At 32.3% G+C, this 17,358-nt stretch overlaps 1 long non-coding RNA gene across 1 annotated transcript in view; it reads left to right on the top strand.

Moving 5' to 3' along the window:
- The window catches only part of LOC127705785 (uncharacterized), an 86,797-nt gene that overhangs the window by 15,035 nt on the left and 54,404 nt on the right, over positions 1–17,358 (top strand). The gene's annotated exons all lie outside the window — the stretch shown is intronic.

The raw sequence follows: 17,358 nt of genomic DNA, 5'->3' as shown, positions 1-17,358 counted from the left end.
CTGTTGTTTAATTACAACGGGTATGCCATGTGTTACTGGTATAACACACACTGTTGTCCAATTACAATGGGCATGCCATGTATTACTGGTATAACACACACTGTTGTTTAAATACAATGCGCATGCCATGTATTACTGGTATAACACACACTGTTGTTTAAGTACAATGGGCATGCCATGTATTACTTGTATAACACACACTGCTGTTTAAGTACAATGGGCAGCCGCATGCCATGTATTACTGGTATAACACACACTGTTGTTGAATTACAACGGGCATGCCATGTATTACTGGTATAACACACACTGTTGTCTAATTTCAATGGGCATGCCATGTATTACTGGTATAACATACACTGTTGTCTAATTACAATGGGCATGCCATGTATTACTGGTATAATACACACTGTTGTCTAATTACAATGGGCATGCCATGTATTACTGGTATAATACACACTGTTGTCTAATTACAATGGGCATGCCATATATTACTTGTATAACCATAAGGTACATCCAGAGGCAAACATTTTTGAAGCAAAATACACATAACGTTTTAGAGCAAAGAAAAAGAACCATATTAACAGCAAAAATTAATTGCGGTGACATTTGTCTGGGGTGTTACAATTTAACTCCTTATACGCTTCAGATAATCTAGAAACTGAACATTCATATTGTGACAGAAATGCAGTTTAAGCATAAGACAATATTTGCAATTCAATGTTTAATTGTAATCCATGATAAATTACCCGTTTGAACAATGCGTTAACGAAAACTACATGGAAAATCATCCTTTTATCCTTGGTTGCTATGAAACTCGTTGTTGCTAGGGTGCTCTCCTTGAGGTCCGCGCTCTTTGTATATAAAACCACCGATACATTGTGCGAGTTCGTCATTTGTATTTGGGTGTTGATGAGGAAAGCATCGATAAATTATATACAAATTAACTTAAAGATCTTTTAGAAGAATTTGGAGCTGAAAAGTAAGTTGATAGACCAATAGGATTAAGTTGAAAGCTTGTGGTTTGAAACAAGCGGTCTAGAAGTCTTTACGATTGTTGCAAGCTACCGGGTAGTTCTGAAACTGTAGTTTCTCACGGGAATGGTCGCAGTCCCTCGAACAGGTAGTTTGTAATAGTCTGGTGACTTCGGTGCTTCGGAGACTAGGTGTCTCAGAATCTAGGTGTCTCGGAGACTAGGTGTCTCAGAACTAGGTGTCTCAGGAACCTATGGTTTTGAAGCTTGTCCTCTTATAGTTTTTGAAAGGTTATAATTGTTGAGCATATCGGTTGGGACCTCGGAGTCAGTAAAAGGATTAAGGATAAATTGAGGTTATAGTTTTTAGACTACTTTTTGATACAAAGTTAATTGTGTAAATATTGTTGTTTCTTTATTAAGTTTTAAAGTTTAAAGGTTGGTCTCGTAGTTTTTAGTAAGGCCTCCAAGTTGTAGTTAGATTTTGAGTTAATTAAAAGATTGATATTGGAGTATCTCAGATTCTGTGAAAACGGACACGAACAGATAGTTTACAAGCCAAAGACGTTACAATATTATAAAAGTCATGCCAAAAATGAAACAATGCATGGCTAATCGGTGCATGGCTACTCGGTGGATGCTGAACTTGAATTAAACAGTTACTAATGTCATACTGGTTTCAGATTAGATTGTGATATATATCAAGACAACCCCAGTGTATGAATTATTTACAAAATTATTTTGGGTCTAAAGCTTCATATCATTTTCTCCTTCTAGATTATCATGTACTTAAATAAGCGACAGAGAGAATCAACGTTTCCTACATGTTAGGTAATTTCAATCAATAATGCCTTTGATGCCAGTAAATTCTTTGTAACTGTAATGGACACGTGAATTGTATTTGATTTATACTGACCAGTATAAAAAATCCGGTAGTGCAATAGGATAATGTCAAATGGTCAATTACCTATTTATCATGAAAATATGATTAAAGGGGCACTAGCTACGAGATATATAAAAAATCAAAAATATGATATTTTTTTTTTTGTTCAATCATTAATGAAAGTGAAATAGTGAAATAATAATTCGCTTTTAGCTGCCAGTATGGTTCTATTTTGTCAAAATAAGCTAAGAAACATTAATGATGAATTATTCACTTGCAAGTGAATAATTCGACCTCATTGAATCCGTATTCATGTGAACTTCAATTTAACTCCTTATCTAGAGATGGATAACGCTTGAAATGTGCGTGTTAAGTTATTTAAAGTAAAAGAATGTCAACATTGAAAATGAAACAAAGGTAAATCATTTGATTGACTGATTCGATCCACAAAAAATCATTCTTATACAGGTAAAAACGATGATCAACATATATTTTTAATCTCTAATATGACATTAAACAGACCGAGAAAAATCCAATTGCACGAGTTCAATATCTATTTATTTGTTTATATCACTTATATGACCATCGGAGGTCTTCGGAGGTCAACTCGATAGTTAATTAGATGGCGTTTAGACTAAAATACACACGAAACGAAGCTACATATCATCGAGCCCATGCCCTGTAAATTGTTAGTTTTAGACTTTTTATAATTTGGATAAATGTTTTACATTGTTATAAATCAAATATGAGAATTTGAGTCAAATCGGTGAACATGAATTTGACAGCTAGTGCCCCTTTAAGAAATATAATATATAGAAAATACCTAATAAATACGTATGCAAATGTTAGGTACATATCATTGAAGGAAAATCTTACTTTTGACTAATTTAGACCTTAACTTTTATAGTTTTTGCTATATGTATAGTCCAATTCTTATTGTCAACAAGTTTGAGCTTTCTAAAAAGCTGTGGACTGCTTCGCTCTATCCTAATTTAAGGTAATATGTGTGCATGTGGTTGTTGATTTAATATTGGAAATGTGGTATTTTTAGATATTGATTGATATAAAACGGATGTCTTAGACTTGACATATCAATTTTTGTATATATATTAAGATGAACTTTTCTGAAATTTTTAAACTTGCTGTTCAGTGGTTAGTTGTCAATGTGTTTTTGTGGAGTGTGGTTTTCTAGTTTTTTCATCTGGTCATTGACTTGCTTTTTTAATTGCTAGTTCTGTATATAATTTATTTAGATATATAGGAATGTTTAGGTATGTTAATAACATATAATTGTAAACAGCAATAAATATTTAGTTTCAGTGAAAATGATGTTGTTCTACTTTAAGAGTGTGCGCTATACACTCACGCTTTTAAAATTTTGTTCGCTTTACTTGTTGAAAATTAAAACATTTACAAATAGACACGACTTTGGAGGAGTGCCTAGATTGGCAGAAATTATAAAATACAGATAATGCATTTTTGTAAACATTGTATAGGAACAATGTTTAGCAAAACAAATCGTGCATATTGCAGATTAACAAAGCAAATAAACACGTATTAATAATTGATATTTTATGGACACCATCACGAATTGGTTGATCTATACGATGTGTCTGTGTCTAAACTAACGAATGACATTTTTACCATGTCTTAGATTGTGGTTTAATATCTATGTCGTCTGTCTGCTAAGTACCGAACGTGACCTATTCCCGAATATGACTGTTATACCGAGTGTGAATTCGCATTGCTATACGACTTGTCTCTGTATTTTGTACATCCAACATTCATATTTATTTTTGATGTTTCTGTTAAAGTTTCGGTTGGATAATCTGTTATGTCTTATCGTTTGTAGTCCAAATAATTATCAAAATACCTTTCCATAAAACCATTCTCATGAAAATTGTTTGGACGAGTATTGTGAAAATAATTGTATAAAGTTCGAGATTGCATGTTAGTTACGTAAGCGCGTCACTGTTTTTTCATATCCTGTGGTGTTTGTCGTTGATGGAGTATGCTCGTTGTTGTTCTGCGTTTTGCATGTTGTGTCGACTATTATAATATTTGTTTGTGCGTTTCTCTGTGATGAATGTTCTTGCGTGTGTTTGTGCTGTATTTCTGTCACGTAGTGTTGTCAATTTAGCGATATTTTTTTAACATTATAATAAAGCGGGAGGTTTGGCTAGCCAATAAACCAGGTTCAACCCACCATTTTTTCTTAAAATGTCCTTTACCAAGTCAGGAATATGGCAGTTGTTATCAAATAGTTCGTTTCTATGTATGTTGGCGTTTGTTTTTGTTGCACTTCAGTGTTCCTGTTGTTCCTTTGTTTTCCTCTTATAGTTGATGTGTTTCCCTCGGTTTTAGTTTGTAACCCGGATTTGTTTTCTCTCTATCGATTTATGACTTTTGACCACCGGTATACTACTGTTGCCTTTATTATTCAATATTGAATTTCAGTGTGCAATATATGCATAATAAAACGAACATGAATTAATGACAGTTGATCGGAACACATAGTTAATTTTCCGGCATTTGATGTCTTATCCTGAGACGAGAAAAGTCTGTAATTCTATATCTCATTTAAGCCAATAGCTGTTGCTGTATCTCAATCGCATCATAAAGCAACCAATCAGAATTTATATGTGATAAGTAATTATTTCAAGATGGCGTGTATATCGACTGAAACTAATAGCTCCGCACCATGATGCGAAGCAAAAAGAGGAGTAATCAATTAAGACCTTGAGTCGAAGAAAAACAAACAACACCATGACAAAAAAAACCCTAAAGATTGCGTAACACGATCCCCATCGAAACAGAAAATGAGTCATATTCGATCATTAGGAAAACACACAAAAGCTGATTGGTAAACATCGCTTGTCTAGCACTGACACATCACCAAGTTCATTAACCATTGGTACATGTAAATTTTCTGAATTAACAGTAAAACTCAGTTCCACCGATAGACAATGGATAGACAAGACTATTATCGAAAGAACTAACAGACAACGAAAACACAGCAAAGAAAACACGAATTCTTCTCTTCAAAATTTAACTATGAGTGCTCAGATACTCCGGAAAGATAAGAAGTTAATGTTCGACTAGTGGTATTCTGCTTATAAAAATCGATGTAAGTCGCATTCGGTGATGTGTTTGGATTATAGCCACAAGTGGAGGAAGATATCCGCACACCAAATAATGATGGTATGCGTAACGTGTTAAATCATTCGAAGGGATGACTTCGACTTTACCTGAGGAACACCTGTAATAATCAACCCTCTAATAGGATTACCATGATAGAACACGCAAGCCCTGGAATATTCTATATCAACTGGAAGATACAAACTCTGCTGAGTCGTATCTTATAAAATTGAGAATGGAAATGGGGAATGTGTCAAAGAGACAACAACTCGACCATAGAGCAGACAACAGCCGAAGGCCACCAATGGGTCTTCAATGCAGCGAGAAACTCCCGCACCCGAAGGCGTCCTTCAGCTGGCCCCTTAACAAATATGTATACTAGTTCAGTGATAATGGACGTCATACTAAACTCCAAATTATACACAGGAAACTTAAATTAAAAATGATACAAGACTAACAAAGGCCAGAGGCTCCTGACTTGGGACAGGCGCAAAAATGCGGCGGGGTTAAACATGTTTTTTGAGATCTCAACCCTCCCCCTATACCTCTAGCCAATGTAGAAAAAACAAACGCACAACAGTTCGTACAGTAAAACTCAGTATAAGAGAAGTCCGAGTCCGATGTCAGAATAGGAAACAAACTATTCTAAACAAAATGACAATAATACATAAATAACAACAGACTACTAGCAGTTTCTGACCTTCCAGCTCCAGACCTCAATTAAACTGATTAAAAGATTATGTCTTCATCATATGAATATCAGGCACAATCCCTCCTGTTAGGGGTTTAGTATTATACCGTCATAAAATATATGAGAAGAACATAACCCGTGTCATGCCAACAACCGGTTTTAGAATAAATGTGTTTAATTACGATGCAAAGCCCCTATAGGTGAATTAATATTAAAGCCAAAATGTGCAATCTTTAATGACCTGACAACAGTATCGTAACTATATCCCTTCTTAATAAGTCTGTTTAAAGGTTTTGTTAGCTTTTGAGGTGAATACTGCCATTTTTGTGCTTTGTAAAGAATATTACCATAAAAGATTGGATGTGAAATACCCGAACGTATAAGATATCTGCATGTTGAGGTATATTTACGAATGATGTCCTTATACCGATGATAAAATTTAGTAAATGTTTTGACTAGTTTATGATATCGAAAACCCTGGTGTAATAATTTTTCAGTAATACATAAATTTCTCTCGCTAAAATCTAATAAGTTGTTACATACACGAGCGAATCGTACAAGTTGAGATATATAAACACCATAAGATGGTGACAAGGGAACGTCACCATCTAAAAATGGATAATTAACGATAGGAAATGAAAAATCATCTCTTTTATCATAAATTTTTGTATTAAGCTTCGCGTTAATGATATAGATATCAAAATCGAGGAAAGGACAGTGGTCATTGCTAGTATTAGCTTTATTTAAAGTAAGTTCAACAGGATAAATTTCTTTAGTATACACACTGAAGTCGTCATTATTGAGAGCCAATATATCATCCAAATATCTAAAAGTATTGTTAAATTTTTGTATCAGATGTTGTTTCGATGGGTCTTTGCTGATTTTAGTCATAAATTGTAACTCATAACAATACAAAAACAGGTCCGCAATAAGTGGTGCACAGTTAGTCCCCATTGGAATTCCGATAACTTGACGATATACGGAATCTCCAAAGCGAACAAAAATGTTATTAAGTAAAAATTCAAGGGCAGATATAGTATCAAAGCATGTCCAATTGACATAGTTCTTTTGTTTGTTGCTACTAAAAAATGACCTAAAAGAGTTTGAACATATGTATTCGCATTCCGACTTTTTAAATGCCCATTTAATTAGGTGTGTGAATTTTTTCTTAATAAGAATATGAGGCAAAGTGGTATATAGGGTAGAAAAATCAAAACTTTGAACCGATTCAAAATCACCAATATATGCATGCAATTTATCAAGTACTTCCAACGAGTTTTTGACACTCCAAAAGTAACTAATTCCACTATTTTCAAAGGCCTTATTTGAACAATTTATTATCAGGTTTTTGATTGTACCAAGTGTACTAGTAAGTAGAATAGACAATTTAGTAGTGGAACAATGACTTGAAGACGAAATAAATCTATATTTGTAAGGTGATTTGTGTAGCTTCGGAAGCCAGTACATAGTTGGGACTTTCATTGTATTTGGTTCTGATTGTAAAGAAGTAGCTAATAGTTTATGTTTGTTACAGATATCGTTTTCTAAAAATGAAGTCAGTTGGAATGTTGGTGAATTGGTGATTTCCTTTTGCAGAACCTCAATGTAAAATTTACGTCAAACTATAATTATAATATTATTAACAGCTTTATTAGCCGGGACAAAAACAAATTCCTTGGCTAGTTCTTTTAGTTTATGTTTGATACGAGAAATAGGATTTTTATGGTTGTTGTTAAGAGTAAAATATTCTTTAAAATGTTGTATACGTATATGAACTATTTTCATTACTGAATTAAAAAAAGAGTCCAAAGATTTTTTGTCAGCTTTTTCCCGTTTTATCCATTTCAAACAATAAGCACGAAGTGAGTCGTGATGATATTACGACACTCATTCCAATTAATAATTGACGGGGGACGATATTTAAGTCCTTTACTGAGGAATGATTTTAACTCTAAGACATGGAATGTTCATAATGGGAAAAAATTGAAATAATCTTTTTTGTCGTAAGCTGACTTTCTTACCGACTACCGTTGTCAATTTTAGTTGTAGTTCAAGATATGAAGCAGACTTAACTGTACGTGGTATCAATTATCAAAGTTATACTCATCAACATATATGTTTGCTTATTGATGAGGCTGAGAAGGATGCATTGTTGACATTTATCCATTCGCATTCTTGACATAATTTAGTATTTTCAATACTCTATATACTAAACAAATGTTCTTACTGTGTCCTCTATTAGATTCCTCAAACCAAATGAATTAATCTCTTATGTTGCCCTATTATATCACTTGATTATCTTCAATGACATACTTTATGAATCATATTAATGGAATAAATGTTACTATTTAACATATCCTTTGTGTTTCAGCAAACAAATGTGAAATATAGAACTTCCGTTCAAATTATAGATAATATTTAAAAAAAAAACAACAGCGTCTTTGGTAATAGTCTTAGATCAATATATATATATATATATATATATTCGAAAGTGAACAGGAATTATTTCATATTCAAAACTGTTTTATTGTAATAACTGACTCACTGACAAGGGATTTGACTAGTCTTCTTAAAAGAAGAATACAAATGCGGCACCTTAAACATATTGGACATAACATCCCAGTGGAGACATTTTCATCGCAAAAAAGATACAAATCTTAAATTATCAGTCTCATATTAGAAAAAGAAATGATAAGTTACTTACTTAACTTCTGGTGAAGTTACAATACTGAGAGGACAAGCCTTTGAAAAAGAGAAGAAAAATCCTCTATTGTATCCTTGCACCTTACACCTACACAAAACGTGATTCTAATTTCAGTGTAAACGACTCTTGTTTTTATGTTACAAAAACTCATTTGAAACAAAATCATCAAACTCATTTGAAATGTCCTCTCGGTAATATTTGGTGCAAATATATCTGCAGAAGCGTTTTCCATAATAGGGACAAAATACTTTTGCGGATTGAATATTGATTTTCATCTGTTGCAATGGAAAGGATTTAAGATGTTTATAATAATCAGATCGAATGACAAATCGTTTGGATTTTAGAATCACAGTAGCAAAATGATAATATTCGAGAATATAGCAATAACGTTTTAATTTTTGAATATTAATAAACTTACTTAAAGAAAGAGAAACGTCATGATCACACCTCCACATCAAAGGTAAATCCATTGATTGATTGATTGGTGATTGCTTTACGCCGCATCAGCACAAAAAGGTTATATCGCGGCGAGAAAAAAGGTAAATCCATTATAATTGGATATAAAACTTGAATTGCTATTGCAAGCAATAGTGGATGTCACCCTCCCCCATTGCCACTAAGCGGCAGCCATTTCGAAAATTTTAAACAGTGAATGCACATATAAGCATGGTTATAAATCTTTCTGTATATTTGCAGAACATTTGGAACATTTTGTAATTTTATAAACTAATTGGTATATAACTAATCAAACATTTAAAAAAGTTAATGAAACCTAAGAAGATTCTAATATCGAAGAGTCTCAATAATAATTTTCAAAGAAATTTCAACAATTAACCGTATTTTCGTAAAATCATAATTTCAAAAAATCTATCCAAGTTACGGTTTTGAGCAGTCACAATACTCGAATTTTATAGTACCAACATGAAGCTGCCAGAACATTTTGAAAATGGCACTGGTTGGAAAAACATTCAGGGGAAATTTGTCTTTCTCTTTCACGAGGATCCAACGAAAGCGCAACTTCATAAATATGGTATAATATCAGTAATCTTTTATATATATAAAAAAAAAAACAAAAAAAAACCAATGCAACTTTGTAATCGTTGTCTTTTTAGGGTCGTCGAATATCTGAAATATTCAATCAGTTCTTTTCATCGTTTGAATTTGAGCATATTTACACTGGGTATTGCACAAAATAAACTCTTCTTGTGCTAATTTTCATCACGTTGCCGAAGTATGGCAGCCAATAACAAAAGGTTATAAAGGATTTATTTGAACCTACTTTGAACTTGATTTTCAGAGTTGCATACAAGAATTCCTTTTAATATATATATATATATATAAATTTATTCTTGTATATTTTTTCGATGTAGTCGTCTTTTTGTCGCCAGCTGTCAATCCAATATTCTAATTTTTTTCTTCGAGCTTAATCAGTATACTTATACAATATCGTAAATAAATTCGTTCACAATTGACAAATACAATAAATGGGAAGGGAGTTTTCACTTGTTTTGATATACAACTCTGTGCTATTCGATGTCGGGACTACTGTTGCTCTTCGTTTTTAATTTAGAAATTTAGCCCTGCTGTCAGATGTTGGGGTGTATCTGTTCAATTCATTAATTTGTGTCGATTAATAGCCAATCATTTAGAGTGTACATCTGCCCTTTATATAATAATAGGAAGTGATCTCTACGTGTTTATTTTTGGGGATGTTTTTACGTCGAATAATAGAGATAAACAAATGTTGATCAAACTTCCAAGTATGTGAAAAAAAATCAATGTCTATGTGTAATAGTCACTATTGCTAATAAGGTCAATCAATTGATCATAATGGGAGAAAGAGCAATTAATTTTTATGGTCATGACAGTGGAGATATATTTGCTAAATATTTATACATTGTTTTGGTATGAGCGTTCCTGATCTTCCGACGCACCAAATTTATTAAGTGTTACTTTCATTTTCATTAGCAAATTAAACAGATGTATAAATTTCTCAATTATTTGCCTTCGGCTATCCGAGGTTAGTCTTGCAAATTGATTTCGGTTATTTAGATATGGAGAAAAATGAAGACCACAGAAAAAGAGGTTAACGACATGTTTCAGGTTTACTCGCTACCATAACGTTTGGATAGCCAACAATATAAAACATTTGAGAGCTTATCACTTAGAGAGCCATACAGAACGGCCAAATTATTAACTTGATTGCAAAAAATTTTATGAACTGGAAAATTACACAAAATATATCATAGGAATCATAGCAATACCGAAGCATTGGCTAATGGGCGGGTTCGGTTTAATAGTCCACGCAATTAAGTGGTACATGTAGATGACATGTTTCGGGAATCATCATGTGTGCTCGAGACCAAAAGTTTGGATAGCCAAATATATAAAACGCTGGAGAGCTTAGATAGAACGAAGGTCAACACAAGGGAGGTGCAACTTAGTTTTAATACAATTACATAATTTTATGAATATGAAATTTACAGACACAATTGATCATTTCCATTACTGAAGCATTGGTCACTGGTACACTCGTTTACGGTTGTTATCCATCCCTGGTCGATCGTCTACGGTTGTTATCTATCCCTGGTACTCGTGCATGGTTTTTATCCATCCCTGGTACACTCGTGTACGGTTGTTATCCATCCCTTTTACTGTACGGTTGTTATCCATCCCTAGTGCACTCGTGTACGGTTTTTATCCATCCCTGGTACACTCGTGTACGGTTGTTATCCATCCCTGGTACTCGTGTACGGTTGTTATCCATCCGCAGCGATATCGACCAGTGGTATATAAAAACGGGTGATACGATTATTAAAGAATTTATACATTATCAAAAACTATTCAAGTTCATTATCAGTGTGAATATCAGTACAAAATTTATAAACAAAATATATCGTTTAAAAACACCTAAACATAATTCCACTGAAATAAAGAAACAATTCTAAAAAGGAGCCTTCTCTATAGGATACACATTCTTCAAAATTGTCAGGCCATTACTTAAAACAATCTGATCTTTTTTTTCTATGACTAAGACACTTCGATTCATTAACAAAACAAATTTATTGTCTGCAAGTCAACCTCTATTGTTTTTTTTCGTATTCAGTTAAAATGAAAACAATTGTCAAATATATGCAATGACAATTGGATATTGTCTATAAGAATTTACTTTGACGACTAGCACGAGTCTGTTTTCCATTAAGAGATGCATCGACACAATGCAAATATCATGTTTAGTAAACGATACCCTGTTGTATAGATCTTAATTTATTTTGTTGTACTCAAAAGGTCAGATATATTTATTCCTTAACAATTAATTCACAGAAATCGCTCACTCGGAAGCTCTTTATTTGGTAAATGGACAGCTTTTATTAATAATGATTTGTGAAATAAGAAAGTCATTGATTATAAACATGAAATAACTTGTTATTAGAGAAACAACAAGTGATTTACGTGAAGGGATCATTTCGCAGATGTGAATCATCCAGTAAAATGTTTATTGCGTTGATGAGTGTAAACACGTATACCTACTTCACACATTCAAAAAAGATACCAAGGAGCATTAAAAAAAACATTAAACGAAGTAAATAGGAAAATAAAACATCATGTCCATAAGTAAAAATAAAAAAAGACAAAAAGTTCACAAACAGTTTACCGAAAGCTAAAGACAGAGCAGCATTAACCATATTTAAAACTCCGGTATTTCATGTTTCTTAAAAATTAGTATTTATCAATCTTAAGTTTAAAAGCAACGTTTAAGTTCCATTATTACAATTTTATAAAAGAAATATCAGGCTGATCAGATTATAACATTTAGAAAAAATGTAAATAAGTTGATTTATAGTCAAAGTGATCGTATCAAAAGTTTAAATGTAAGAAAAAATATCTCGTTTATAGTTAAAATGGAATGATATAATACAGTATTTATAATGGTAGAATATAATGGTAGGATATAATGGTAGGATATAATACAAAATTGTAAAGGTAGAATATGTATAGATTAAAAACCAATTGTTCAGAGAACAATTGAAGGTTTTTCCATATTAAATTTCTAAATGATTGATAAGAAGCTACCTGCAGTTTACCGAAAGTTACAAATGGTGTCAAATCATAGGTTTCTTCTTATTGAATAAAAAAATATATGGTTTCTATATTGTTTTGTCTGAAATAAGGGAGATAATTTGATACTTCCGGTTTTAAAAATGTCACGTTTTGTCTCATATGATAGCTTTAGACACACTGATTCCAAAAATAGGTGGTGTCTATATACTTTTACTTGGAACAAGGGAGATAAATTGTGAAATCCGTGCAGGAAATGGCTACTTCCGGAATTACGGGGGCTTTCAAATAAAGAAGATATAAACCAGTAATAGTTTAATATTGGCAGCTTGAGTTAACATATATGCATGAATAAATAAGTATAATATACACACAAAGATATTCATATAATACAATACAAAAGATACACATGCAAATAATCTAAATAAAGCGGGCCCAAAAGAAATAACAAAATCCGCCAACTTTACAGTAGTACATTTAAATAGTAAACTTCTATTTTATGATAACTGGGTTTGGGGTGTGGGTGAAAATTTTTTACGTCTAACTCGAACAATTTCAAATCAAATAATAAAGGAACAACATAACAGTGTGAGTAGATTTCACTCACTTACACATTTATATATTATATTCTTTTACCTTTCCAGTCAAATTAGCGGACGAATTTCAGCCGAGTAATTACTGGTTTTTAAATTATAAAAACAAACCAATTACGGGGGCTTCCAAATAAAGAAGATATAAACCATTAATAGTTTAATTTTGGCAGCTTGAGTTAACATATATGCATAAATGAATAAGTATAATATACACACAAAGATATTCATATAATACAATACAAAAGAAACACATACACATAATCTAAATAAAGCGGGCCCAAAAGAAATAACAAAATCCACCAAACAGCCCGCCAAAAAAGATTAACAACAACAACAAAAATTTAAATACCTAACACAATATTATACACACACACAAACAGAAGAATTGAACACAGGGAATAAGACACTACCTTGTAAGTTCCAGCTTAAATAAAAAGGAATAAGAAACTTCCTTTATACGACACACTCAGAGGATATGACGGACTCCATTGTAAATGCACTAATTTCAAGTAAGCTTATAATCCCAAAGGATAGTACACTCTTTGTAAGATCAAAATTTACGGAATAAGATTGCTCCCTTATAAGATTAACATCGATGACCTCTTAAAGATGTACAAAGCATACAAACAAAAATTAAGATGATATATCATAAATCAAGAAGTAGACTATACAGATTACATCTGATTGATAACATGTTGAAAGCATCTGCGAAGCTCGTATTGACCAGCCCCATTAAGATGCAACCATCCGTCCTTTAAGGGAAAAAGAGACCTTATAAGACGCCCTTTTACAAGAAATCTTTTATAGGATTTTATAAAATTAATGTTATATTTAGAACATACAGAAAGTAACTGCCTATTAATATTAGCACACTTAAATCCAGTTGAATCAAAATCTACAGGTCTTGGTAAAATAGAAGAGATATACAACTAAATATGCGGAGACAAAGATTTAAATTTTAACAATTATCTCTCTTAAATCAGCAATGATTCGATCCACAGAAAAATCTCTTACGTCGTTAGTGCCAACATGAATATTACAATAAGAATAGTTACTGAAGTTAATTTCTCCCTGATCCAGTTTCTTCTTCAAAGTAGAAATACGAGCCCCAAAATCAATAATGGTATCATCTCCAACTCGAACAATTTCAAATCAAATAATAAAGGAACAACATAACAGTGTGAGTAGATTTCACTCACTTACACATTTATATATTATATTCTGTTACCTTTCCAGTCAAATTAGCGGACGAATTTCAGACGAGTAATTACTGGTTTTTAAATTATAAAAACAAACCTTTACAAAAGGTCACTTCCGACTTACCTTTTCAAGGTGATATATCTACCAACTTAATGCAGAAGACCCCATAGCTTTATCGTTTATAAATATGAATTTATGACGTAGGTCAAAATCCAGAACGTCGAATTTACCTTTTACTTTGATCTAAATTTCAAGGTCATCAACCGAGGACCTCAAATCAAAAGACCCTATGCCTGTACTATATATGGTTAATCAGTTATATCACCATACAGCTAATTTTAGATATGAGAAGGGAGAAAACTCCTATTAAAAGTCAACGTACCCTTTCAACCAAAGTATATGTGTTGCGACATGTCGTAACAAACAATTAAGTAAAATATTTTATCGATATCTTATACAGTTTATGATGAACAGCTATTGTAAGCCAAACTCAAAATTCAAAGCATGACCTTGACCTTTGACCTTGATCTGATTTTCTTTTTGGATGGCCCAAGGACCCCAAATCAAAAGCCATAGGTCTCTATTACCTATGGTTTACCAGTTACAAATACATATCCCTTATATCAAATACATAAGGTAAAATAACTCTCATATGGAGTCTCCGAATCGCTTCAGTCAAAATATTAGAAAAAATCCTGAGGATATAACGAGCAATTTGGAAAAATGAATTTGTCGCTTTCTTTTATGGTTGCGAAGTAGTAGAGGTAACAAGTAAAACAGTGTTTGGGGAGATAACTCTTACAAGAAAAAGTGTTCGGTTAAACGATGTCAGTTTTAAAAGCGTATAAACTGTTTGATATAATATACCAAGTTTAAAAGCGACATCTTGCGAAACAAAACCTTCTCGTACGAAATAAAAGTGGCGGAAGAAAAAAAATAATAATCAGAACAAAATCAATATGTCATTCCACGGAAATCTGGAAAGACCTAATCAGTATTTCATATCAGATCTTCTATTGACCCTAGGTCATGATATCAACCCAAGAGTCCAAAGGTCCGATCGATGATATCATGATCGAAGGCCGATGAAGTGTATGATATGAAAAATGACATGTTATGATTTTCCTATCATATACTTTAGCAGAAGAAATACAGACACGAACTATATTTAAAACATTGAAAAAATGCATGTATTGTATTTTTTGTTTTGGATTTTTCATAATATATTTTCCTGTTTCCTAATATTTGTTTTTATTACGTTTTAAAAAGCAAAACAATATACACGTTTCACCATTCCAAAAGGATATGAAGTGCGTAGCAGTATCATAAATTAAAGTCAGTTTGTTTTTTTTTGTGTTTTTTTGTCTTGATTTTTAGAGAAGTTTTTTAAATTTGTTTATTTTTCAATACTTTTATTTGGGTTTCAGATTAATTATTAACAGGAAATTGACTACATTCTGAGTGTCATGAACAAGGGACTGAGGAAGGAAAATGTAACATAGCACAGTTAAACTAACAAATTATTCATAGACGAAGGAGGTCATACTCGGATGTCCTTGCCAAGACTGACACGCGATACCGTTGATTTTACTCTCTCTAATGAATTATACATTTCTGTCAGGTACAAGTATATTGAAAATCTCGACTTCGTCATCACCTAAAGTACAAAGCGAGAGTAACCCATTAAAATTGATACTTTAAACTTACCATGCTCTTAAAATGTTGACGTGATATACTGGTGTCACCATTTTCTACATATGGAAATGCCTGTACCAAGTCAGGAATATGACAGTTGTTTTCCATTCGTTTGATGTGTTTGAGCGATTGATTTTGCCATTTGACAAGGGACTTTCCGTTTTGAATTTTCCTTAGAGATCGGTATTTTTTTTATTTTACTTTTTGTTATACTGGTTTGTTATACTGTTTTTTTAAGTCGTTTTAGACACATACTTTCTAACTTTCTATAATGTGATAGGTTAACTTATTACTTTTAACGAATGACTATCATATAATTACATCGGTCAGCATCGAGGATACGCATCAGTGAACAAAGCTATCATTTTGGTTTATTATAATGTGTAATGACTGATGATATGTAATGACTGATGATATTTTCACCATACACATCATATATAGGAAATAATGTGAATAAAACCAATTGCATTATACATATTAAAGCAATAATTGATGTATCAATTTTGACTATTAGCGCCTATCCAACAATATGTAAATTCATCGATCAGGTCTCGATTACACATACCGTCAGATCATACGTTTAGAATTTCTTCTCCCCTTCCTGATGTGATCCCAATTTTATAACTTATTTGAGCCCATAGAATCTTAGCCACAACAATAAGCAGCCAATCAGAACTAACTGTGGTTAAATCATAATTCAAAATGACGTGTATATATACTGAAACGAATAACTTCGCACCGTGATGCAAAGCAAAAATAGTTGAGCGTATCAAACCAATTGGACCAAAAACAGCTTTTCACATAGCACATAGGAAAATCATAATTTGTAAATTGTGAATCAATGGAAACACATGTTAGATTTTGTGAGATTTGTTATTAGAAACAAATTTGTACGTCTAAAACCTGTCATTTCATTAAGATTGCATCATATTCCAGGAGAAATTACGGAAATTTGACACAGAGGTTAAGTTCAAATTATATGTCCCGAGGCAAACAAGATTAATCATAACTGATTTAAATAACGGATGGTTTTTTATAAAGGTTCTATAGACAAATTTGCCCCAATGACACACAAAGGTAGAAATTCGTCTTTGATACTATCTGTATATTCTAATGCTTCATCGTTCATACTTCATATTTCTACCAGTCTGTATAATTGAACTGGTTAACATCAATTTTATGGTTACATCATCAATAACATTTGATTTGTCACTTTAATATTAGAACTGTAATGGAATTAGAACATTTTAATACATATAAACACTGTGAGGTGGATAATAAAATATGTTTGTGGCTTAATGTTTATATTAGAATATCAATCATGAATGAAAGCAAGATATTAATAGAGATATGAAACTAACAGCAACTATATTTGGAATGTATAATTTTAAGCCGTTGATTATTTTTATGAAACTAATTACAAG

This window comes from Mytilus californianus, unplaced genomic scaffold (assembly GCF_021869535.1).
Source record: "Mytilus californianus isolate M0D057914Y unplaced genomic scaffold, xbMytCali1.0.p SCAF_6, whole genome shotgun sequence".
Taxonomy (NCBI): Eukaryota; Metazoa; Mollusca; class Bivalvia; order Mytilida; family Mytilidae; genus Mytilus; species Mytilus californianus.
Note: the sequence above shows the minus strand (reverse complement) of the source record. Positions and strands in the feature narration are given on the sequence as shown.